This window comes from Apis mellifera, linkage group LG4 (genome assembly GCF_003254395.2).
Source record: "Apis mellifera strain DH4 linkage group LG4, Amel_HAv3.1, whole genome shotgun sequence".
Lineage (NCBI taxonomy): Eukaryota > Metazoa > Arthropoda > Insecta > Hymenoptera > Apidae > Apis > Apis mellifera.
The window spans coordinates 8,275,354-8,301,716 of record NC_037641.1 but is presented as its reverse complement, the minus strand read 5'-3'; the positions used below and the strand labels follow the sequence as shown (position 1 = coordinate 8,301,716).

Here is a 26,363-nt window from a genome sequence, read left to right as displayed (position 1 = left end):
TCGTTCTGCGAAACAATTGTAATCGCATCCCGCTCTCGTTTCCTTCTCGTCTCGAAATTAATTGAAAACTCTTAAATCTTCGTGCGATTTTAATGCATTCTTTTTTTTTTTTAGAAGAATCGATTCGTCGTCAAAAATTCAAAAATTCTCAGGATTGGATTATTATTCCAGAAGAGATCTCGAGCGACTCGAAGGGGATTGGAAAATATATATATATATACGTATTGAGGCAGGACTCTGGAGGCGTTCCTCTTCCTGTTTCTAACAAAGCGCGTTCGAAGCGCGAGGAGGAACAATCAGACGCGAAGCTAGAGAGAGAGAGAGAGAGGAGGGGAGAGAAAGAGATTGCCCCTCGTTCCTCGAACTCTCGAGCGTTGAAATCCTCCGTATTTATCATTTAACATCCGGCTGATTACCTAATTAGCGAAATAACTAAATCGTACGTAGGACAATTTCCACCCTCCCTTCTCCTCCTCTCCTTCCTCCCTAATGGACACAGATTACACGGGGCGTCATTCGCTGTCATTAGGAACGGGAGAAACGGCCGATGCACGCTTTCAACGAAGCTGCCTTCGAGCTCGAGGTGGGATACGAGCCTGTAAATGACTCTCAACCGTTAACAAAAAAAAAAGAAAAAAACTCGCGTAAGTCGTAAGTTCTTTTCCGTGGGGAAGAAAGGAGGCTGCGAGGGAAAGAAAAGATGGCGATCTTGTTTCGTTCGCGAGGAACAGAAGAAGCCATGGTGTGAGAGATTGTTAATGGAATTGAAATATCGTGTATTCCGATATCGTGTGGAATTCGCGATGGGGGTCGAAGATAAACACACAAATTTCGAAGATTCGAGATTTGAACGGTTTGATTGCGGCTCTGTTTGCTTGCTTGTTGACGTTTATTGTGGTTATACGTGGAAGGATGGATGAATCGGAACGATTATTCCCCTCTCCCCGGTGAATATTTACTTAATATCTCGCGATATAATAACATCAAAGGATCCTTATCTGTCAATTACCCCGAATTATTTCGTTCAAGAACGTGATTTCAAACGATATCTTTCCGGGAGAATCTTTTCCGATCGCATAGAACCATTCGAAAAAAAATTCCTCCCCCGCCTGGAAGCGAACAGGATCGGTGAACAATAAAGTATCCGTATAAAGCGTATACAAAGTACTTTTACTTGGAGCAACCGTCTCTCTAAATCTTGAAACCACCTTCCCTCTCTCGAAGGCCAAACAATGCCTGTTCCATCCCTCCTCCTCCCTCTCCCCCTCGCCTATCACGCCTCTACGTCCCACGATCCATTCAATCCTCTCTCTCCTCCTCCCGCCCCTCCGCAAAAATCCAAGTTCGAGGTGAAGAGCGCAGCGACCGAGCAAAACTGACGAAACTTTCTTGCCGTCTTCCCGACACAGGCAATAATGAGCCATCGTTTCGCACGAGTGTCAGAAATTTCGATCCTCCGTTAAATCGGCGGTCGATCAGAGAAGAGACGCGGGAAGAAAAGACGCGGCGGCAAAGGCGGCAATGTTCGTTCGTATTGCAACGAGTTGCCTACGGTTGTAAAGCGTGATTTAACGCTCGGGAGGGGGGGCGGGAAGAAGTGGATGGAGGAGAGTCTGTTTGACGTCCAGTTTGCCTCCAAGAGAAAAGGAGGGAAAAAGAAATAGGAAGGGAAAAAACTGGGAAAGAAAAGAGACCTAGACCGATGATTACGGTATGCGCGTCAGGATCGGCGTTTGGAATTTCCTCCGCGAAAAGCAATAGCTCGAAACCGAGCTTGTAAATCCCGAGCCAAATTGCCATTGTGCCTTCCCTGAAACTTCTTTAGCACTGAAACTTGGGGAACGCTCGATAGAACGCCCGTCCATCCTGGCTTTTCATCTTCGATTTCGGTCACGGTCCAAGTGCGAAGCTCGAAAGAGAGAGAGAGAAAGAGAGAGAGAGAGAGAGCTTCGCGGCGCTAATTTTGACGAGATTGGCGCGGGAAACCGTTTTATTGTGCTTGCTCGATGAAGAGACGCGGCGAGAATTTGTGAGGAAATTTGATGATTTATAAGGAGAGGATTTTTTTTGGTAATTATCGTTTTAAAGATTGGTGGATAGTGTTGATAGGTAGAGAAGAATTGGGCTTTTTAAATATAATAAAATATTATAATTATAATTCATCCGAAATTGTAGAAATCAATATTAGTATTCTTTTTCTTCGTTTTTTCTATCAATTTCTTCTTTCTTTCTTCCTAAAAAATACTTAAAATTTCAAGGGTTAAATTTTCAAACGGAGAGATTGAAGAAACGGCGACTTGTTGGATAGCCGGTTGGCGTTCGCGTTGGCGAGTGTTTACCGGTGTGATACAACTTCCGGTTCTTTTTTTTTTTTTCCTCTCTCTATATTAAATTGGAGGAAGACGGAAGCTAGGCGATAAAAGTATGATGCAAACGCTGTCTACCGTTGCATCTCGCCCACGAATGCACGCGTGCGTGCGTCTGCACACGAGGAGGACGGATGCGTTCCGAACCGTAACCGTCTTTCCTCGTCCGGCGGCGCGTCCTTTCTTAAAAATTCGCACAATTAATTTTCATTCAACGCTTTACAATCATCAAGCACAAAAATGTAATAAAATAGTACAGTCGTGCAACCTCCTCCCTCCTCCTTCCACGATTCTCAAAATTGAGAAATAAATTTATACGTTCGATTTATCGAAGTTGAGGTAAAAATTGGAAAGATAATTTCCATCGAACGTTTGTCACGATTTAATTCAAAGATTCGAATATACTTTCGATAATTTCTCTTTTTCTATATATATATATATATATATATATATATATATATATATATATATATATATATATATATATTTCCGCTAAGCATCACGCAACGAATAATTTAACATTGTATTAAATACCAGCTCGAATAAAAACTGTATAATAAACAAACATCGTATATATATCTCTTACGACGTTCGCTACGTTAATGTAAGTCACCGTATAGTACACGTGGATACCGATGCCGCGATAATAATTAACATGCGACGGCCGGCCAGCACTGGCAATCTTTGAAGGTCGAGCCGCGCCACTGCTTCCTTATTGTGAGCGTGGCTGAGCGAAGCGGCGGGAAGAGGAGCGAGTAAACGGAGAGAGAGAGAGAGAAGGAGAAAGAGGAGGAAGGAATACACGCTTGTATATTAACTTCACGGCACGCCGCCTGTACGCGCGAGTTTTATACCGAGCGGCTACTGTCTGCGCTCATTACGTAGGCGCAGCGATTTCAGAAATACGGGGCTTCGTCCGAGGATACTTTTATTTCTCTTCTCGCTCCCCTCCTCCTATATACGTAAGATACGGGCGAATTCCAGGATGTCGACTCGATCAACGTTCTCTCGTTCTCTCGAGTTTTTGCATTTTACCTTCCAGGCTTTATGGAGATGAAACGTACGAAATCGTTTTTTTTTTTTTAAGGATCGTGGATATTTTATTATTGCGGAGAATTTGGATTTTATTGTAATATATATATGTGTATATATATATGAACTGAGAAGATGAAATAATCGAAGGATTGCGATATTTAATCTGTTATTTGCGTTGAAAGTTGTGCTACTTCAAACTTCGCACAAACGAAGAATAAGAAATTGTTATTCCTTTGTTATATACAGTCAACGGATGAAAGATTATACAGATTTTAGATTTGTCGTTTCGTTTAAAAATTTTATAACAGAAGGAGAGACGATGGATTAATTAATCGATTATTAAAAATGAGAAATAATGTAATATCCGATTCGAAATCAAATCGTCATCATACACGAGATAAAAGTCAGAGAAGAAGAATTCGATTCCATTTCCGCGTTAAATTTGCTTCTCGTTAAAAGGAAAGAAGAAGAAGAGAGAAGGAGGAGGGAGGAAAATCATTTTTAACCCTCGTCCGCATTAAACGGCCGCGCGACTCGACTCGATGCACGATCGTTAAGTGTTTTCCCCATTTTTCTCCCCGGATAATAACTCGCGTCGAAACGAATCGAAAATGTATTCTTCGCGCTCGGCGATCGGTTCGATTGGAGCTTTCATCATTGATATGCATATAAGCAGCGCTCGCGATGAATAGCAAGATCGATATCCACGGGTGAAGTGACAAATAATAAAAAAAAAAAAAAAAAAAAGAACAGGTAAAACAACAAAGGTAGAACAGAGAGAAGAGGTGAAAGGAAGAGAGAGAGAGTGTGTGTAACGGCGCTGCTCTTCCTCCTCGAAAGCTTTCATTGTTCGGCGCGAAATGAAATTCCAAAGAGAACAAATTCCATCGCGTCCCGTTCTTATTCGGTTAGCCATTGCAACGGAACCACTTAAACGATCTTTCTACAGCCGCCGCTACAAGCGAAATCTTGATTTCCACTCGTCTTTGTAAGCGTTTTCGAACGCAAGAACACTATAGGCGATGAGCCTTTTCCTTTTTTTTCGCCAAGGAATTGCGAATCGATCGTTCATCGTTCCCCTTCGCAAATCAAGTTTTCGAATTACTCGAAGAATTATTATTTTTTTTTTTTAGCGCTTTTTACTTTTCTTTTTTTCTTTTTATTTTCTTCTGCTCGCTGTGAAAATTTACAGTTTGAATTTAATATTTAAAAATTGTTGAAGGGTAAAATTTCGGGAAGATTGTCTTATGGGAAGATGAGGTTCGATTGTGCTGATGACCAGTTTCGAGTGATTCGAGACTCCATTCCGAGGGTCGACGTAATTTGCGTAATGAGTAGTTTAAGGTACGAGCCACGTATCTTTGAGCAATACCTCGATCCTTGTTTTTTACTTTTTTTTTTTTTTGCTGCGCGTTAAGAGTTTAATCGAACGTAATCGGTTTCGATCGTCCGGTTATGGGTTTTGAATATTTCGAGCAATGTGATAAATTGAACGAGATTTATTAATGGATATTTCAATCTGTAAAGCGCGCGTGAAAATAATTAATAATTTCGTTCAACGATATTTTTAACGATCTACATAAAGAATAGAAAAGAATTTGAGAGAATTCGGAACTTGAAAAAGGAAATTCGAAATAATTAAAAATAAATAATAATTTTTTAAAAGGAAAGAGATTAAATCTCTCTTCGCTTTCGCAAAAAACACCCTCTTGCGCTCTTCCTCCGCTTCTTTGACCGCTTCTCTGAGAATCAATTTTCAATCGCGATTAAAATATATTTAATAAATCGATAGCGAGCAGCGATCGTTCGAGTCGTTTTCCATTTCCTCACCTGCGCGTCAACGTTCGTTTTTCGAAGTAAATCCAGAGGGAAGGGGAAACGTTGCGCGAAAAAAATAAAGTTTCGTTTCGAAAGCGAGTACACCGGCTAAAGGATACTATGAAAATGAGCGAAAAAGTGGGGGAGTGGAGGGAAAAAAATAGGTGTGCAAAAGGAAAAAGGGAGAGAAAGTGTAGGAGAATACGAAACAGTCTACGCGACCGAAAACGAAATGGTGGGTTTGCATTGGTCTCGTTGCTTGTTCCTGCCTTCATGATTCAAATTTAAAGCGATGTTTACTCACCGATCTCTGCGCCCCCGCAAAGCAACTAATGCGAGCTACATGCTCGCGTGCTTGGGTTCCTCAATTCTCTCTTCGACCCTCTGGATAATAATATTTCGAGTAACTTTCGAGTTTTCAAAAAAAAAAAAAAAAAGAAAAAAAAAGGAAGATAAGTAAAGACGAAATATATTCGGGATGAATAGAATTTAAACTTTGATATTTCATTCGTAAAAATTCGTAATGATTGAATTTACCGTAAGATTTTTATTTATCATATGTATGTATAGATGCAAAAATTTATTTTGTATAGAGAAAAAGATAAAATTCGACTTTTAAAACTGCAGAAAGCAAAAGAGGTAAGACTTGTTGTAAAGCCTCACAGGCAAGATACGAAACGTAGGAAGGAAGAAAAAAGCGAACGCTTTGCAAAGAAAACCAAATTATCTCCACTTTATCCTACAAGCTCACCTGCATTACCCCGTCATTTTAACCATCAACATAGTACCACACCGGTTGCGCTCCAAATCACGCGAGCCGAAAGGAAACCAAGGCGAAACGCAATCTGGCCATCCCTTAAATTACTTTTTACCCCCGAAGGCGCGCTTTTACTTACCTATATACCGGTCCAAAAATTTTCGACCACCGCGTTGTTGCATAAATTCCATTCTCATTTAGGAGGAGGTAGGAAAAAATCTGCCCAGAGTTTCGACATCCTTAAAAAACTTTTTCGACGTCGAAACTTTAATCCATTTCACCGTGATTGAACGATTGAAAAATTATTTAACAAAAAAAAATTCATACAAATTTTGAATCGACGAAAAAGCGGGATCCTAAAAATTAAAAAAAAGAAAATCTTTTAAAAAATATTATTCAACTTATGAAAATAATACATCAACCTTTTCACCTGTTCAATAATTGAATAAATATAATTGAATAATATTTAGGGCGAAAGGATCGATTTAAAAAAGAAAGTATCTCTTCTCAAAAACAATATTTACCGCTTTAATAACACGTTAAATTTTCAATCGTTCGATCAAACACGTTCACTTACACTTTCCACGGTTAAAATCATTCTTCGATCGTTAATCAACGACACAACGCACCGCAACCATCCTCGATGATCGGTGATCGACTTAAAATCAAGATCGAAAATCGGTATGGGGAGAAGAGGGGCTCGTTATCGTGCGACGATCCATCGAATATCTAACAGCGATGATAAACGGGCCAGCTCGATTAAAGGTAATGGCCGATCGGCCGACTCACACCTGTATTCCCGGTAATAGACGGTTGTCCGTCCCTGCGGACAAGACCGGTAGCCGGGCCCCATCGTACACGCCCCATCGTGGCCCAACGTACGTACGTACGTCCGCGATGCAACAACACGCGGCGTGTACACGGCGTGGCGTGGAGTGGCGTGGAGTGGCGTGGCGATACCGTGGTATGCGAGGTGGCTCACGCTTATGCATGCTCGCAGCATCTGTTGCTACAAGACGGACGTTCCCGGCATTACGTTGGCGACGTTACGATCCACATGTGCCGCCCCCGAGGAACACGTGTGCCCGTACTCTCTCTCTCCCTTCCTCCCCGTCTTTCGTCGTGCACCACCCGCGAGTTGATTCCCGATTTTTCTCATTTCGTTTTATTTTGTTATTTTGTTGTATCGACAAGTGTCGACAAAAGATGGAGTAATTGGGATATTGTTTCTTTTTTTTTTTCTTTGAGATGGAAAGATAAGGGATGAGGTAAGCTAGAGTTTTCGTTTCTTCATTTCAGCTTTGTTTCTTTCGTTGATGGTAATTAATTTCGAGTAATGATAAGGAGTATATGGATCTTTTTTCGTGGAGTGTTAATGGTTTAGGAGCTTTTTCTTTTGAGGTAGAAGAAATATGGAGTGAAACGATGGGATAGGTACGTGTTTTAATTTCTTTTTTTCCTTGTTTTCGTTTCTTGTCTCGTAGATGTTTGGGAAAGCGCGACGAGGAAATTAAAAATTGTTATTGATTGTTTCTTATTTAGAACGTTAATAATTCAAAGTATATATAATTATCACGAAAAGTAAGTATACTTGTATCTATATATACTTCTTTTCATATTTATTTAAATGGATACAAGGATGCTTAAATAAGTATAACTCTACTCGCAGCCACGTAGTATTGATAAAAATAATTTTCTTTCAGAAATACACGTTTCCTCGTAAAGATAGAAGACGTATCGGTATACAATAATGTTTCGGAAGATTGTTGCTGATATTCGTGAACTTGGGAGTGGTCGTTCGCGTCAGCTTTGTCAAGCTGGAGGGTTCAAGGTACGTAGACCGGTCTGTCAGTATGATCGTCGCTCGTTTCTACTTTTCTTGCCCGTTCTACTCCTTCTTCCCCTCCCCTCTTCTTTTTATCCCTTTCCAAGAACGTTTTCCATCGTTATCGTGGACACACGCGGGGCGCAAGCGTCGTTTACGTACGTACGTAGGTACGTACTTACACGAAATACACGAGCTCCGTCGAGCCGAGCAATCAACGAATCTCGTTCTACTTAATGCATTTTAAATACAGCGACGCTCGTTTCGTTGTTGCCGGGGTTGCCCGCTGATAACGATGCCGGACGCCTTGTAATGGGTCGAGATGTAAATTGCGACGATGAAATTCTTCCCTTGCCGCGGCTCGCCTCGTTTTTCCCCCCTCCCTTCCTTTTTTTCTCTCTCTTTTCTTTCTTTCTTTTTTCCCCTTCTCTCTCTCTCTTTCTCTCGCTCTTTTCTTGGGGAATATAGAACACGAGGTTTGTAGGTAGAACCGCTGAATCATAATTCGTGAGAAGTGAAACGTTCGCAGTTTTCGGTTGGAGGTTTTAATTAGTTTAGATAATAAGAAGGAGGTTCACTTGACACTTTTAACATGACAAGACGAGGGATCAAAGAGGGTGGTAAATATTTTGACGAGCATAAAGAAAATATTGGAAATCATGTCGAAAAATTGTGAATCTACTTCTTCTAATTTCGTTCCCATTTTTTTTTTTTTTGGAAAAGTTCATCCTATCTAATGTTTCAGGAATCTTAGTGAAATCAATTAATTAGAAATTATTATAATAAATCGTTTTTCTTTTTCTTTTTCGATAAAAAATAAATTTCACGTTATTTCGCTATTCGAGATCGGACAATAGTCGCATCAGCCCCTCGATCCCACCAATTATGCGTCGCGCCGTTCAATTTTTACCCTCGGCCTCCCTCACTTCTGATTCATCAGAATCTCCTTGGTTCGCCGTTTCCACGGCGCCAGGAGCGCGCAATTAAGGAGAGGCGAACATGTTCACCACCGGACCAACCTTTAACGAACCCGATGAATCTTTCGAAAACCGTGGAAAAACTTTTTCCGCTCCACTTGCTCCCAACTATTTCGCGTTTTTTTTTTTTTTTTATTCTCAAGGAGACGTTATTCGTTGCTTTATCGTGGAAACCGATCAACCGTGACATTTAAACTATATACGTGTTCGTGTATATACTTATAAACGTACATCATTAGAATAAATTGAATAATTGAACGAAATATCAGGATTAAATTAATGAAATATATTCTTGTTTTTAAAAACAAGAGTAATCGAATCGTTATTAAATTGAGAGGAGAATATTTGTAAGGAAAGAAATCGATATTATTCATATTTCTCGGTTCGCGAGATTAAAAAAAGGAATTCGATACCGAAGAGTAAAATTAGAAGACAGAGGAGAGCCGGGAAATAGCCTTAAATCCTTGCCGGTTACGTTAATAAATCAGAAATATCTCTGAAAGAAGGAAAGATTCTCTCCTCCTTCCTTAACTCTCCTCACGTCGCCGTTTCCGTTTCTATTTTTATGAACTGGTTTCCAGGCCGACACTTGGCTCTCCTCCTCTTTTCGCACCTCTGGTTCCGCGAACAAATCACCGGCAAATGGTGATTGCGCCGCTCGTAACAACGAAAATAAAAGCGGAGGATAATGATTCGAGCGCGAGCCGAGGATCGAGCGTGCGATTCGATAATATCCACGCCCGATTCAATCTTCCGCCGCGAAGGATTATTAGGAGGCACGAGCGCGAGGGGGGGGGAGGTGGAAGGATGCGGGTAATCGGTAGAAAATGGTTCGCGCTTTTGACGGTGGATGGTTGGAAGGGTTGTTTAACGGGTGTTCAAGACAAATATTTTTAGAACGATGAATGGAGAACTGGAGGCATTCGAAGTGAGGAATTCGAAGCAGTTGCAGTGATAGAGGATTTTTTTTTTTTACGATGGAATTATTGGGGATTAGGATTTAAATTTTATTTTTTTCCAAATTTTGGCAATCGAACAAATTAAAAATATCGGTAACACTTACGAAACTTCAAATTTGAATCGAACAGTTTGACTTTTATTAAATATTCGGTAATTAATCGGAGGGAAGATAGTTGAAATGACGATTGTATCATTGTTTCGTTAGATATATTTGTAATTACGATTTATAAACTATCACGATGAAAATTAATTATCCATTGCGCGAAAGAAATTGAGTATTCGTCTTAGAAAAATCAATTGTTCGATCGATCTTCGTCGGTCATCGCTACACAATTTTTTTATCTTCTTTATCTCCGTTCGCGAGAGACGAAAATTATTCGAAATCCTTCTCGGGAGGCAACAGTCCCTTTAACGAAGCAAGAAAATACCTCCCTTCTTTGATACTAATTTAATTCAACGTTGCCTCGTTTTCCTGCAACGTGCAATCAGGGTGATTGACTTAATAGCAACCTAACTAACAAATTGCCGATTACATACGAGTCCCCCGGAGTTCTTGCCTCCCCTCCCCTTTCCCTCATTCTTATTTGCCCTGTCCCCTGTTGGAATTCCGACCGAGGCGTAATTGGAGGAGCGCGGATAGAGGATGAACGGTGGTCGACTTCCTTTTCGCCCTTTACGAGCAGCAATAAAATAATACCGAAAGTGGAGTCAAGAGAATCATTCTTTTCACCACGTATCGATCCTTTGCTGCGTAATTTAAAAAATCGACAATCGATAAATCGTGATCCGCGCTCTGACAAAAGTCTTCCGTTTATTTTATAGAAAATTTCTCTTTCATATTTTTCTCAAATTTTTCATATCACTTTCAACTATTTTAATACATCTTCCTCTATTACGATGGCAAAAGTCGATCGATGAATTAAATGAATAAGATACACTTTTCTTTATCCCAAATTTAGAAAATTATTTATCGCTTTTAAAATTCGATACAAAATTCACATTTTCAATTACTACATCGTCAATTTGCAAATTCAAAACATTCAAACATAAATTAGATTCTCGATTCTCCTACGTATCGTTACTCATAAATCGGCAATCATTTTTCAGAATCCTAAACTCGAACATAAGAATTCGAGAATTGTGAAAAATCTGTCGTCGAACCTTCCGGTCTACAACGAGACTGAAAATCGTCGCGGTCCGAGATTTACGAGCGCAAAACGGAATCTAGCGGCGTGTAACCGCGGTTAACGTAATAATAATAACGGCTGAGCTCGGCTTTTTACAGGGGGTGGCTTTACACGGGACTCGATAAGAAGCTTAGCGGAGATTCGACTCGAAAATGGCCGAGCGTATCGACGGTGCATCTACGAGAAAAACTTGTACGAGTCTCGTAGTACTCTTTGTATTGACCTGCAATCCCCTCTCAATAGACGCGATTGGGATAATCGTTGATGAAATTCCTTCGATTCGTTCATGTAGGAACAACTGTTTGTTCCCAATTTTATTTAAACTTTTTTCAGGATATTCAAGCATGATTTAACAGGAATAGTGAGAATCTTTCGAATAGAGAAGTATGAACGACAAGATAATTAATAAAATCATTCCCCAACTCTCTTGCAACTCTCATAGAATTCTCGAATCCTTTATCCCGATTGAAACAATTCAAAATCTGATCCCCTGATCTTCTAATCTCCTCTCTAAACCGCGTCGAATTTCCCATGATCCCTCCTCCTCCTGTTTGGAAAAAAGCCACGAAACTAAGCAAACGAAAAACCAAGAAAGAGAGGAAGGAAGGAAGAGAAGGAAGGGAAGATAAAAGAGAGAAAAGAAAGGGAAAAAACAGAGTTTCTATCGCGCGAATAGGAAAAACCCGGACACCACCACCACCACCACCATCTGGTAGAACCGTGCTCGTGGAAGGGGGCAGGAGGCGGATGGGGGATGGAGGCGGCGAAAGAAAGCAACAAAGAACAAAAGAGAGTGGAGAGCGTGAACGAGGAGTTTAACCATCGTCCCGTAATATTCCGTCGCTGTGGCATGCAGACGAGAAAGGAACGGCTGATGGCGGTGACAAAAAAATGGAAACTATTTGATCGTGAACCACCCTCTCTCGCGCTGATACTCGGGGCTGAACACCGAGGCTGGATACCGATACACACACACACACACACACACACACACACACACCCATACACGCGAGCGCGCGCGAGGCACGCGGAGAAGAAGGATGGAGGCGAAAAAGCGGAGTGCTCTTTCCACGAGGGGAGGGAGGGGGACACGTAAAGGGGGTTGCACGCCGATGGTTGAAACGAGGAGGCGGAGGTGGAGGTGGATTGAAAGGTGCGAGGGGAGGGGGGAGGGGGCCGGGCTACTCTCTCTCTGTCCACAAGCGAGCGACTGTGCACACGCCTAAAAGGGTTTTCGTTAGATTTCATTTCACACCCAATTACCTGGCACACATTGGGGCACACACGGTTGGGGAAGGGGGTGGGGAGGGGGATGGAAAGACACGGAGGCGCGACAAACGGTGTGTTGCGCGGCGTTGCGGTGTAAAAATACACCGAAATGTTGGAGAGGGGGGGAGGCATCGTCGGATGTATCGCATCACCCCTCGTATTGTCCGTCTTCCGTGGATTTTATTCTACGCCCAATTATTGCGGCGTGTAGATATATATGTATATATATATGTGCGTGGTTAGGGATAAGTGAAAAAAGAGGAGGATTGCGAGAGATAAAAATACAGGAAATGTGGGAGAGATATTCCGTTTTTTTTTTTTAAAAAGATTTCATAGCCAATTATTAATTTATATGTATATATGTGGGAATACGAAGATATAAAGATACATAGAAGACATAGAATCGTGTCTTGATATTTCGTGGATTTTATCCTTCAATTATTTTACATTGGGATATGTGGTTAGAAAGAAACAGAAAGGATAAAAGGAGGATTGTAGAGTTATAGTTAGAAAGATGTAAAAAAACTTGCACACCTTGGAGGCGCGAGGCAATATTGAAAAGTTTAAAAATAGAGGAAACGGCATTGAAAGGCATCGGGCTAAATCACGAAACACATTCCTCGTTGATGCCCTTATTTTCTACAGACATTTTCCACGTACCCAATTATCATTCGACGTGCATTGTCAGATTAGGGATAATGGGGAGGAAGAAAAAGAGAACGAAGATGCGAAGCAATATATATATATGCGGTGATAAAAATAGACAGAAATTTTTATACATATTATTCCATTCTTGTTCCATCGCAATTGTTATCTGACACGTATTGAAGCTTGAAAGAAGAAGATGCGAGATGATGATAACGATGACGAATATACGAATAAAAATATAAGAAATGAAAGTGTTTTATACATATATATATATATATATATATATATATATATATACATATATACCATATATCGTACTCGATATTCGGTTTAAACTCTCTGCCACGAATTTTGTGATCGGTGAGGCACGCGAGCGCGGAAACGACGAGAGTCGGGGAGGGAGGGAGGGGGGTGTCCGCTGTTACGATCATCCCCCTCGGTGTGTTGCGATACCGATGGCGAGCCGCGAACCGTATTTTCAAATCGTTCGATGCGTTTTAGATTGACGCGTTAGATGCGTTTGCTTTATTGTATTGCGCTGTATCGCGGTGTATTGTGGATTTCGGTGTGGGAAGGGCGAAGGGAGGGGAGGGAGGGGGCGTGTATATTTCGCGATCGGTACTCGTGTAGCCGATTGATTGGCTAGGGTTGTTGATTTGGACGATTGTAATGCTGCTGGTTTCGAGAGATTTCGTTGGGAATCGTTCTCGGGTGGATAGATGCGATTTGTTAAAAAATCGTTTATCTTTAAAGTTCGTAAAGGAGATCATTTTTTTGAGGATGGATTTATAATGGATGTTAAATATCAATTTTTGTTTATGTTTCGCTATTAAAGAATCCTGGTATTTTGAACGGTACGTTGAAACGACGAGATAAAATTTTTAAATGTTTAAATTCGATCAAAGTTTTTAAACTCATTTTTTTTTTATCGATAAAGTGACTTTAAAATGAATTACTTACGTGCAAATAAATTTATAATTATTTTTGTACCAATTTTTTTTTTCTTTTAATGCAATATATATCTTAAAAAGAAAATTTTTCATTAAACACGATTGTCACGTTGTTAAAAATCAATTAAACGCGAATTCACGGTGAAACGTACTGGTATCGCAAATGAATTTTAAACCAAAAATTTGTTTTTACAGTTGTGCGTGTACCTATTTTCTGTTTGAATATAAACCTATTTGGTAAGCATGGCGCGCTACCGTCCTGTGTAACGTTTACTTAAAATTAAAATTAAAATTCTCATGGATGAGATGGAACAGTAAACATACACTTTTGCAGTGGCTTTAATGCCGGTATTGTTTAACTTTGTTAGAAAAAAAAAGAGAGAGAGAGAGAGGGGAAGGAGAAGAGAGGAAAACAGAAGAGAGAGAAAAAGAGAGAGAGAGGGAGAGAGAGAGAAATTTCAAGTCTGTGATTATACTACGAAATCAGTTGCTTGGAAAGAGGGCAAAACGAGATACTTGGCGTCGTGGATATTTGGAAAACCTTGCTCTTCAAATTTCATTTTATTCAACTTTGAAGAAAGGGGAGAAAGCGCGCGGGAAGCGAAAAGGGACAAAGCGATGGTAATTTTTATCACGCCCGTTTTTTTATTCCAAAAATGTTAGAACCTGAAAATAAATTTCGAGGCAATTACAAAATAACGCTTGTCGTTTACGCTGTTTTCGTATGACAAAGTTACGGATGTTCCCTCTTTTGTTCCGTTTCATACTGTGTTTAACTGTTTTTACGTTTTTGTTTCTTTATTGCACGCATATTTTTATAAAAGGATTACAGTTATGATGTTTACATTTTATTTCCGCGTGGCAACGATGAAACGAACCTGTCCACACAAATCAGTTTCGTGATATATTATTCCACGTGTGACCACTACATTCGCAACGATTAATTCAAATTGGAAGCTCGATTATGCAACCTTCGTATATTTATTCGTTTGTTATTTTTACCATTTTCATAGAGAATAGAATAACGATAACTCTTTTTCCTCGCGCTTTCGCTAAAAAAAAATATCAAACAAATTTAAAACGGGAAATTAAACTTTTACATTTAAATAAATTATCACTAGTCCCAAAGAAACTTTCCCTTCCTTCCTCGCTAAAAAAAAAAAAAAAATATCAAGATCCGTAAAATGGTAAAAGACACACGATTCCAGCTCCTAAGAAAAAAAAGAGGAAAGAGAAAAGAAAAGACAATTCTAAAAATCCCTACGCTTTGAACAATAAATTATCATTCGTTCTCGAAAAGAAACTTCCCCCGCGATCTTCCTCATAAATTCACATTCTATCGCGCGTTAATCACAATTTCTGGCCGAAAGAGAGTCGAGTGTTCCACGGGGAGAAACATCCAGCGGTATAATTCAAGGCGCTAATTGAACGGTAGAATTCACCGAAATGGCAGTGACAGTAACGAGGATGTGTATCAGCTCTCATAGAAATCGGCCCCGTGATTCCTCCTATAGATTATAATTGTAGACGTTGCGCACAGGTGGCAAAGATCGGAATCGGCAAGATGAATGGATCGGATATTAATAGAGCCGGTGAGCGCATGTGGCGATTAATTATCGATTAATATTAAGACCGGTTAATTAGCCGATTAATATTAGGCTTGGCTAAACGTCGGTGGCCAATTTGCGGTAATTACTTAATCGTATACGGGGGGGAAAGGGGAGGGAGGGGAAGGGGCGATCCTTAGATCGGCAATCGAGAGTCAAACCTGTTTCGAACCGCTATGTCCCGTTACATATTTCTCGAGTTCGTGAATAAAATTTTCACGAATCAAATTTGTAAACTATGCAAAGGTATTTACTTTTATATTAGTCGAAGAAAAATTATACTACGATACTTTTATACATGTGTATAAAATAAAATTTTCTTTAAGTCAAATTTCTAAAGTAGGTAAAATATTTATTTTTATTTTCATTTCTCAACTTAACAAAAAATTACGTTTTTAGTTGGGATAAATATAAGAGGATGAATATATTCAATCAGAGACGATTATAATAATTGTGTAATGTAATTATAATGTGCATCTTAATTATCCTTTCCTGTTTTGAGATTTTGGGACAAAATTTCAAGCGGTTCTATAATAATTTTTCATCGAAGTTGAGAATCATTGGATAAATAAATATCGATGGAGAAACAAAGTAACACGGTTCCACCAGCAATACTCCTCGAGAAATTTCATTACTGAAACGTAGCTAACGTAGCCCCGCACCTATTATTCCATCAATTTAATCATCATCATTTAAGAGTGAGTGATGAAATTGAGTGGTGCGGCGAGATTAATTAAAATTGTTAAAGTGATGGAGAGCGTGAGATAGGCTCCTAAAGCGATAAATTCTCTTCAAGCCCGACGACAGAAGCGGACAATAAGTATCACGGTTCATTCATCTTGTTTACGATCGAACGGTCAAGCTTAATTTTATCGAATAATTAGACGTTAACGCATAGGCTGATTACGGCTTCTTCGTTACGTCCCGTGTTACACGTGAGGCTCGAGCAACAAAGACGCGGTTCAAAGAGCTTGTAAATCAAGGGATTTCGGGGACGGTTTATAGGACGTTTATCACGTTTCCAAATTCCCCATTTCCCGTCCGCACTAGTGATCTGTAGCTAAGCACCGACATTTGTCCATGAAATTTTTACGATTCTTCGACACGTTGCTAAAAAAACTTATGCCTACGTACGTGTGATTACATATATCTTTCGTTATATCCGGATGAAAATTTATTTTACGAGATAGATCTGTGCGTGAAATGTTATTATCACGATTGGTTTAAAGTAATAATGAAAATTTTAAGGTAGATGAATTTGTATAATTATCTGATTCAATTCGATATGTATGGTTTGATATCTCAATCGAGAGAGAGAAAAAAAAATGGATAGTGAAAAATATATTTATATATATATACACATGTATAAATTAATCGATCGTAATAAAAAAGAATTCTTTGACATCAATTTACACCTATTACGTTATTTGTCCTCGTAGATGGTTATAAATCACGGAGGGTAGCGTTATTAGTAACGTCAGCGATTTTCCCGACGAGTATTAATTCTTTCAGCGTCGTTCGTGATATTTGCAGGATTACAAATCAATATTGCAATTACCATCTATCAAGAAAACCGTTTGTTGTACGTATAATCGATGCGTGAAATGAATTACGATGTTTAAAGTTGCGCGCCGCGTTTTGCGCGCAATAATACAATCGGGACGATAAATGGCAACGTAATGCAAGAATGTGGCGATTCCATTCACCGGAGTTTCTCGTGGAAAAAAATTGGGGAGGAAAAAAAGAAGAGAAGAAAGAGAAGGTGCTTCGATCCTGGAATACAATAACACTCTTTGCACGTCTTTCGAGAAGACTACTTTTTTTTAAAATAAATTCTTCCTTTCGTATATATATATTATATATAAAAACTTGTAAATATAAAATTAATTCTATCGAATTATCTTGAAAAAAATCTTGGGAGGAACGGGCAGGCAAAAGAGAGAAAAATCACACGAAGATACGAGATAAGAATTATTTATTTATTTATTTATTTATTTATTATTTCCTTATGATAATTTTGAGGAAGCGTGATTTAATTAATGATACGACTCTTGTAACTGTTACGGTTGCTAATGGATTCTCTTAAAAACAAGCGCGTGTAATGCGAAAAATTAAAAATTACAAATTCGGTGCGTGCTGAATTTGGAATTTAGCCGATGTATCGATGTAAATGGTTTTTAGTTTACAATTAAGAGTTTGGCTCTCATGAATCACGAAATGTCTAACTCCAGGAAGCAGATATGTAATACAGTGAAATATCAAGCATCATTTATAACGTAGTAGCTTTTCGTGTTTTGCGCTTATCGCTTAGATAAGAAGTTAACACATGTAACGTGATTAATTAAGTGATCCCTGCCCATAAATTACCATCCGAAACATTTTCATTTTTAATGTGGTGTAATTCGTATTCGCGCTGGGAATGATTAAAAAAAATATATATACATTTATATATATATATGTTGTAATATGATATAAAATAATCTGCATTAACCATGATGCAAAGCGTGGAACTATTTATAATTTTAATTGTTTCGTAAGAAAGTAATAATTATTAAATTTCTTTATCGAAAGTGTTGTTAAATTAGAATGAATTAAAATTTACAAGATAAGCGTTTAAAAGATTTACATTCGCATAGACTTGGAATAAACTTGTCGTAATACCTCGGATTTAATTTTTAATTTATATCCTCCGTTGTTTATATCTCCATGTTTCATCGCTTGAAATAATAATTTTATAAATTATTGTTATAAATTTTCTCATCCCTTTATCACAGCCAGCCAAAAGCTTAGCTTATATATTAACCGCCTCCGCTTAATGTATGCAAGTATTCTACCAAATAACTGTAATAAACTTTCACTTTATAAAATCAATCAACGAATATAATTACCTTTCATAAAATCATATAAACGTTAATCGAGAATCCATCCAGGAGAATATTAATATTTCTAATAACAAAAACCAATCGTTAATTAACCGTAATAAAGCGTTTTATATCGTCAAAATATCGTCTAAACAAATCTTATTATCGATCTACCGATCGACTATTAATCAATCCGAGCAAGAACGCTATTTCAACTTCAAAATACCCGGAGCAACTTTCGGAGCTCGTATCAAAATCGATCAACAAACATCGTTACCTTTCGCAAAATCGCGTAAAAAAAGGGAAAAAACGATCTTCGTTTTATATCAAAATCATTCCTCCTGAAAAGTCACTTTTTTAGATCGCACAAAAAAAAAGAAGAAGAAGAAGAACAAGAAATTAAAAGAAAAATCAATATCTCGAGCTCGGTGATCAAAGGTGGAGGCAAACACGAAACATTGAAAGGACGTTGTCCAACGGAAACAGAATATCCCCAGAAAAGTATGAGCGGGGGGTGAGGAGAGGAGGGGGCCAACCGATCGGTGGAAGCGTGGAGGCAGTGATCCGGTGAAGCATCTTCACGGAGGGAGGAACGTAACGAGGAAAGAGAAGGGCGAGGGGGGAGAAAAGGGAGAGGAGAAAAGAGCAACGGAGGAGGAGGAAGAGGAGGAGGAGGGTTCAGTGGCAATAGCAGGAAGAGAACGCGCGGCAAAGGAATAATTCCCCGTGTTTCCAAGGAACGCGTTTCGAATTACCGGCGGATCGCGTTGCATTCTGTTCGTCGCGCTTGGCTAGCACCGAGCAAATCTAATTCCTTTCGGACTCTCGGGTGCCGAACTCCTCCTCCTCTTAACCGCCCCCCCTCCTTTCCTTCCGCCCGCTCTTTTCGCTTTGTTTTTCCGACCCCGGATCCCTTCCCTCTTCACGGATGGCTATCCGCTTGTCCTTTGTTCCCCTTGATCATCCTTTCTCTTAACTTTCCTCCACCATGGGCGTAACCATCGCCCAGGATGAATGGGTTGAATGGCTTGTCCTCCTTCCGAGGATGATGTCTGGACGACGTAGGATATCGTACTACTCTTTTTCAAATACAATGGCCGGGGTTTTTTAGAAAAAAAAGAAAAAAAAAAAGATTCCATCGCGTTAATATAATTTTTCTTTTTTCCTTCCTCCTCTCCTTTTTCACCTTCTCAATAACTAATTTCTCAAAATTAAAATCAATCTCCCATTCCTCTTATTGGATTTAAAAGAAATAGGTGGCAACCGAATGAAATAACTAAACTTTATCACAAATAAAATTTCCAAGCGAGGTATTTTAAATTCTTATGTAACACTTCCTTCTTTTTTTTCTTCTTTTTTACGATCTCGTTTCTACGATATTATTTCTTTGGTAATGACTCGTGATATGAATTCACGGTCATTGCGCACAGGGTATGCGATTGATCTTTTCCAGGAACAGCATTACATCGCCAGATGTGCGATCGGTCTCGAACGGGTTAATCATCCCTTTTTCTTCTCCTTTCCCGTCTCTATCTCCCTCCCCCTGTCTCCCGCCCTCCATTGTTCCATCCTCTCCCATCGCATTTCCCTCTATCCTTCCCTCCGCGCGCACTCTAGACCAGCCTCTCTTTCCATCCTCCTCCTCGGCCGTCTCCCTTGGTCGGCCAGATTTCCAGGATTCCCGAGGGAGGAGACGTCGAATCTACGGAGCGATCGGCGTGTACCTTTTAGAGCTCAACGCTCTCCTTACTCCCGGGAAATCCACGCCCCGAATACTCGATATTATCTCGATCGTAGAATTCTAAGAACGAGAGCCTAGCCCGATTTTCCTTCCACCCGCTCCCTTCGCCACCCCCGCTTGCCCGGGTCCCGGCGACGCGCCTCGGCCGCGGCAAATCCGCGCCACGCCGGCGACCCCTCGATTTACCACGCTCTTCGCTCCATCCCCCGCCCGATCCGGGGGACGGCCGCCCCCAATAAGGTTTGCCCGCTTCATTCTCGAGATTGCGCCGCAGCCACCGATTCGTGAAAATAACCCTCGATCCTGTGTCGACCCCCTCGATCCACGATCGGATCGATGATGATGACGATGGGGACGATGATGAGAAGGAGGACGAGGACGACGACGATGGCGGCTGGAATATCGGGTATAATAATAATAATCGTGGATGAGTCGCGTGCTTGTTTTTGAAATGTCGAAACCGGGGGAATGATTCGGATTGTAATAACGGTGGTGGTGGTGGTGGTGGTGGTTCTCGTTGGGTGGTTAATTAGATTCGTTTCGCGTGTGTGCATCCGTGTGTACGTTCGTAAGTAAGTATTGGATCGTCTGTTAGGGATGGTGGTGGTATGATAATTGACCCAAATTGTCGGGGAGATGATTGATCGGGTAAAATTTCAAATTTGTATTTTGGCTCGTATATCTGCATTTGGGATTCAGTATTGTTTCTTTTTTTAATTCAAGGATGTAACTTTTAATAATTTGGTAATGAAGTTTCCAAGTTTTTATTCTGAGAAACGATTATTTGATAGTGTATCTCACGTATTATATCTTTCCTTTCTTTATTTTTGGGTATTTTTATATTTATCGATGATCTAAGGATAATGTTTTCGTTTTGTGATTCTTTCCTTATTTTGATTAAAGGATTCGTAAATCTAGTTTCGATTGAACGAAAGTAGAATTTATTTTGATCAAAGAATTTTTTACATCGATATATTTTAATTTATTTATGATATGTAATTAGTAAGATAGTTGTGAGCAATATTCAATGTGAAATTCATTCAAGAATAAACATATTTATTTTTAAAATCGCGCAATTTATCTCAAAACTTGATTAATTCCTATTAAAATTAGGAAAAATTTGAACCGCTCTAACTCGAAATATAATAACTTCCGGTTAATGAGTGGATGATCATTAGAAGCGCGAAACTTTGCCCTTCAAAGCGCTTTTTCATTTATCCCAATACGACTTCCGGTTCCCAAAATATCAACGTGTAAATAGAAGAATAATTTTTAACCATTTACCTCCGCGTCAATCAAACCTTATTAAAATTTGGAAAAATTCGAATCGCTGTAACTTCGAGAATAATAACTTCCGGTCGATGGGCGAACGATCGTCAGAAGCGCAAAACCTTCCCCTTTAAAACGCTTTTTCATTTATCCGGATACTATTTCTGGTTCCCGAGATATCGTCGTGTGAAGAAAAGGGTAATTTTTAATAGTTTACTATCCTCGTCCTTGTCGCTTACTTGAACCTCTCGCTCGCACCTTCTCTCACCGACCTATCCCAAACTCTAGACAAGCGACAGACGCGATTCCTGGAAAAACGTAGTACGCGTTTCCAGGAAAAAATATAGGTCGCGAGCCCATTCATAATCTCTACGCTGTATCAAGCATTATGGAAACTTTGAGTCCTTATATCTCGGCAACCGATTGAGATATCGGAATGAATCAAAAACCGACTTCAACGGCATAGTTTCCTCTACTTTCTGACACGGTTTTTTTAGAGAATAAAATTTTTAATTTCTTCCCCGGTATTTATACACTTTGAAGAGTCAAACTTTCGCGAATCTTTCCGAATGCAATGATCTATTGCTGTGGCAAATATATAAATATACAATTTAGCATATACGATTTATATTTTTCCGTATGTAAAAAAACATTCGTACAGTTTTAGCTACGTACAAAATCTAATTATCCGTAAATTTTGCAGTATAAAAGATCACGTTCACAAAACGATCAGGATTCGCATGCATTGGACCAAGCGCCATAGGCGATGTTGCGGATAATGTCGGTCCCACGGAGCGCAGCTGCATTTTCGTAAGATCCCCTCCCCGTGCAATCAATCTGTTCCATCTATCCTTTCTTTTTTCCCCGCTAAGTAAACGGACGCCCTGGAACGGCACGTTCCCAGACTACCGTCTCGACTACTACGCAGAGACGCAACGGCGCCACGGAGACGCACTCCTTCGATCGGATTCCTGGCCTCCACTTACGTTGCAGGAATTCCTCCTATCTCCTTTGCGTCCTCCTCCGTTGCAGTTTCCTCCATCCCCTCATTCGAGGAACGACCCGGCTCTGAAATTCGCTGGCCGGCCAGCGAGCCCTAGAAAATGCATGGCTGGCTTAATTGCCGTTTCAGACCGAATTCATCCACGAATCCATTCGTTCGGCTACCTAATCGGACAAAGATTTCCCTTCTTCCTTCCTTTTTTGCGCCTGTTCTTTTCTTCCTTTTCTTCTTTTCGACTGTTCCAGCCAACTATTCGAGGGAGAGCTATATATAGCGTTTCTTGGGTTTTTGGGGGTGGATGGTGAAAGAGATATTATTCGAGGTAACGTATTATAGCCTTGTTTGTTGACTTAGGGTATCTAATGTTCGATTTCTTTTTTTCAGGAGATGTAATTTGTACAGATGTAATTTGATGTCGTTTAATTAGAAGATTATAAGGTAATAAAATAATTATAAAATTATGGAAGGATTAGGATGATGAATGTATTGTTTATTGTTGCTATATTACATGTCAATAAAATATAATTAGTTTTAAAAAAGAGAAAAAATAAAATTTGAAATTATAAAAATTATATTAAATTATTTGGAAAATTTTATCGAATGGTTCTCGTAATATTATTGGTAACATCTCACTTGTTTTTAAAAATATTAAAGAATTTTTTAGACAAAAGTCAAATGGTTTCAAAAGGACTATAATACTACGTAATTATTTTTTTTCTTGAAGAATGCATAGAGATTAAATAAAGATCAATATTGTTTTTTTTAAATAAATTTGTATACTTTTTAATGCACAAGTAGATACAGCATATTATTCTCTATAAAAAATTATTAAGCTATATATATCGAAAAACTGTTAGTTTCGAAGATATTTAATTAAAATTAAATATTTCATAAATTAATAATTTTTCGTCGTATATACATTAATAATTTTTTATAGAGAATTTTGAAATATATCGATTTATTATACATATAATAGATATATCGACTATATGTATTAAAAAGTATATAATTCTATTTCAAAAAATAAAGTTGATCTTCATACATCTGCCGTGCTACTACATAAGAAAAAATTGATAGCATCAAGATATAGCCCTCTTGAAATCATACAACTTTTATCTCAAACATTATTTAATATTATATAAAATAAATGAGATATTTTAAATATTTACATAAGACACTCGATATATCCAGACCTCATAAAAAATAAAAAATATTGAAATATATTCATAAAAAAAAGATGCCACTTATCGCAAACGATAAGTATACAAAAGATAAGTATGCAAAACGTAAGTATACAAAAGATAAGTATGCAAAAAGTAAGTACAAAAAAGGTAAGTATAAAAAAGGTAAGTATCTTAGTATTAAGAAAACTGTTGAAAAAACGATTTAAAATAAAAAAAAAGAAGGAGCTTTAGGTAAGTATTAGGTAAGTATAAGGTAAGTATAAAAGGTAAGTATATTAGTATTAAGAAAACTGTTGAAAAAACGATTTAAAATAAAAAAAAAAGGAGCTTTAGGTAAGTATTAGGTAAGTATAAGGTAAGTATAAAAGGTAAGTATCTTAGTATTAAGAAAACTGTTGAAAAAACGATTTAAAATAAAAAAAAAAGAAAATGTTTAGGTAAGTATTAGGTAAGTATAAGGTAAGTATCTTTAATTTCAAGTGCCACCTCCTATGCTATCATATTCTCCTGTTACAAAGTCGGAATTTTGGCAAAATTTCTCCCTTAGAATTCCCGCAAAAATTTCCTGTGCCACCTCCTATGCTATCATATTCTCCTGTTATAAAATCGGAATTTTGGCAAAATTTCTCACTTAGAATTCCCGCAAATATTTCCTGTGCCACCTCCTATGCTATCATATTCTCCTGTTACAAAGTCGGAATTTTGGCAAAATTTCTCCCTTAGAATTCCCGCAAAAATTTCACCTGCCACCTCTTATGCTATCATATTCTCCTGTTACAAAATCGGAATTTTGGCAAAATTTCTCCCTCAGAATTCCCGCAAAAATTTCCCGTGCCACCTCCTATGCTATCATATTCTCCTGTTACAAAATCGGAATTTTGGCAAAATTTATTCCTTAGAATTCCCGTAAAAATTTCCCGTGCCACCTCCTATGCTATCATATTCTCCTGTTACAAAGTCGGAATTTTGGCAAAATTTCTCCCTTACAATTCCCGCAAAAATTTCCTGTGCCACCTCCTATGCTATCATATTCTCCTGTTACAAAGTCGGAATTTTGGCAAAATTTATCCTTCCGAATTCCCGCAAAAATTTCCTGTGCCACCTCCTATGCTATCATATTCTCCTGTTACAAAGTCGGAATTTTGGCAAAATTTCTCCCTTATAATTCCCGCAAATATTTCCTGTGCCACCTCCTATGCTACAATATTCTCCTGTTACAAAGTCGGAATTTTGGCAAAATTTCTCCCTTACAATTACCGCAAATATTTCCTGTGCCACCTCCTATGCTATCATATTCTCCTGTTACAAAGTCGGAATTTTGGCAAAATTTCTCCCTTAGAATTCCCGCAAAAATTTCACCTGCCACCTCTTATGCTATCATATTCTCCTGTTACAAAATCGGAATTTTGGCAAAATTTCTCCCTCAGAATTCCCGCAAAAATTTCCCGTGCCACCTCCTATGCTATCATATTCTCCTGTTACAAAGTCAGAATTTTGGCAAAATTTATCCTTCCGAATTCCCGCAAAAATTTCCTGTGCCACCTCCTATGCTATCATATTCTCCTGTTACAAAGTCGGAATTTTGGCAAAATTTCTCCCTTACAATTCCCGCAAAAATTTCCTGTGCCACCTCCTATGCTATCATATTCTCCTGTTACAAAGTCGGAATTTTGGCAAAATTTATCCTTCCGAATTCCCGCAAAAATTTCCTGTGCCACCTCCTATGCTATCATATTCTCCTGTTACAAAGTCGGAATTTTGGCAAAATTTCTCCCTTATAATTCCCGCAAATATTTCCTGTGCCACCTCCTATGCTACAATATTCTCCTGTTACAAAGTCGGAATTTTGGCAAAATTTCTCCCTTAGAATTACCGCAAAAATTTCCCGAGCCACCTCCTATGCTATCATATTCTCCTGTTAAAAAGTCAGAATTTTGGCAAAATTTCTCACTTAGAATTCCCGCAAAAATTTCCCGTGCCACCTCCTATGCTATCATATTCTCCTGTTATAAAATCGGAATTTTGGCAAAATTTCTCACTTAGAATTCCCGCAAATATTTCCTGTGCCACCTCCTATGCTATCATATTCTCCTGTTACAAAGTCGGAATTTTGGCAAAATTTCTCCCTTAGAATTCCCGCAAAAATTTCACCTGCCACCTCTTATGCTATCATATTCTCCTGTTACAAAATCGGAATTTTGGCAAAATTTCTCCCTCAGAATTCCCGCAAAAATTTCCCGTGCCACCTCCTATGCTATCATATTCTCCTGTTACAAAGTCAGAATTTTGGCAAAATTTATCCTTCCGAATTCCCGCAAAAATTTCCTGTGCCACCTCCTATGCTATCATATTCTCCTGTTACAAAGTCGGAATTTTGGCAAAATTTCTCCCTTACAATTACCGCAAAAATTTCCCGAGCCACCTCCTATGCTATCATATTCTCCTGTTAAAAAGTCAGAATTTTGGCAAAATTTCTCACTTAGAATTCCCGCAAAAATTTCCCGTGCCACCTCCTATGCTATCATATTCTCCTGTTATAAAATCGGAATTTTGGCAAAATTTCTCACTTAGAATTCCCGCAAATATTTCCTGTGCCACCTCCTATGCTATCATATTCTCCTGTTACAAAGTCGGAATTTTGGCAAAATTTCTCCCTTAGAATTCCCGCAAAAATTTCACCTGCCACCTCTTATGCTATCATATTCTCCTGTTACAAAATCGGAATTTTGGCAAAATTTCTCCCTCAGAATTCCCGCAAAAATTTCCCGTGCCACCTCCTATGCTATCATATTCTCCTGTTACAAAGTCGGAATTTTGGCAAAATTTCTCCCTTACAATTCCCGCAAAAATTTCCTGTGCCACCTCCTATGCTATCATATTCTCCTGTTACAAAGTCGGAATTTTGG

General features: G+C 38.9%; 1 long non-coding RNA gene across 2 annotated transcripts in view; it reads left to right on the top strand.

Moving 5' to 3' along the window:
• Positions 1-22,834, top strand: part of LOC100576283 — a 99,658-nt gene extending 76,824 nt beyond the window's left edge. The window contains exons 3-5 of one of the 2 annotated variants that reach the window (XR_001702723.2): positions 7,680-7,807; positions 21,974-22,595; positions 22,658-22,834. This is a non-coding gene — a long non-coding RNA (uncharacterized LOC100576283). The remainder of the gene's footprint in view (positions 1-7,679; positions 7,808-21,973; positions 22,596-22,657) is intronic. The other variant, XR_001702727.2, reaches the window with a different exon arrangement.
• Positions 22,835-26,363: the final 3,529 nt, after the last annotated feature.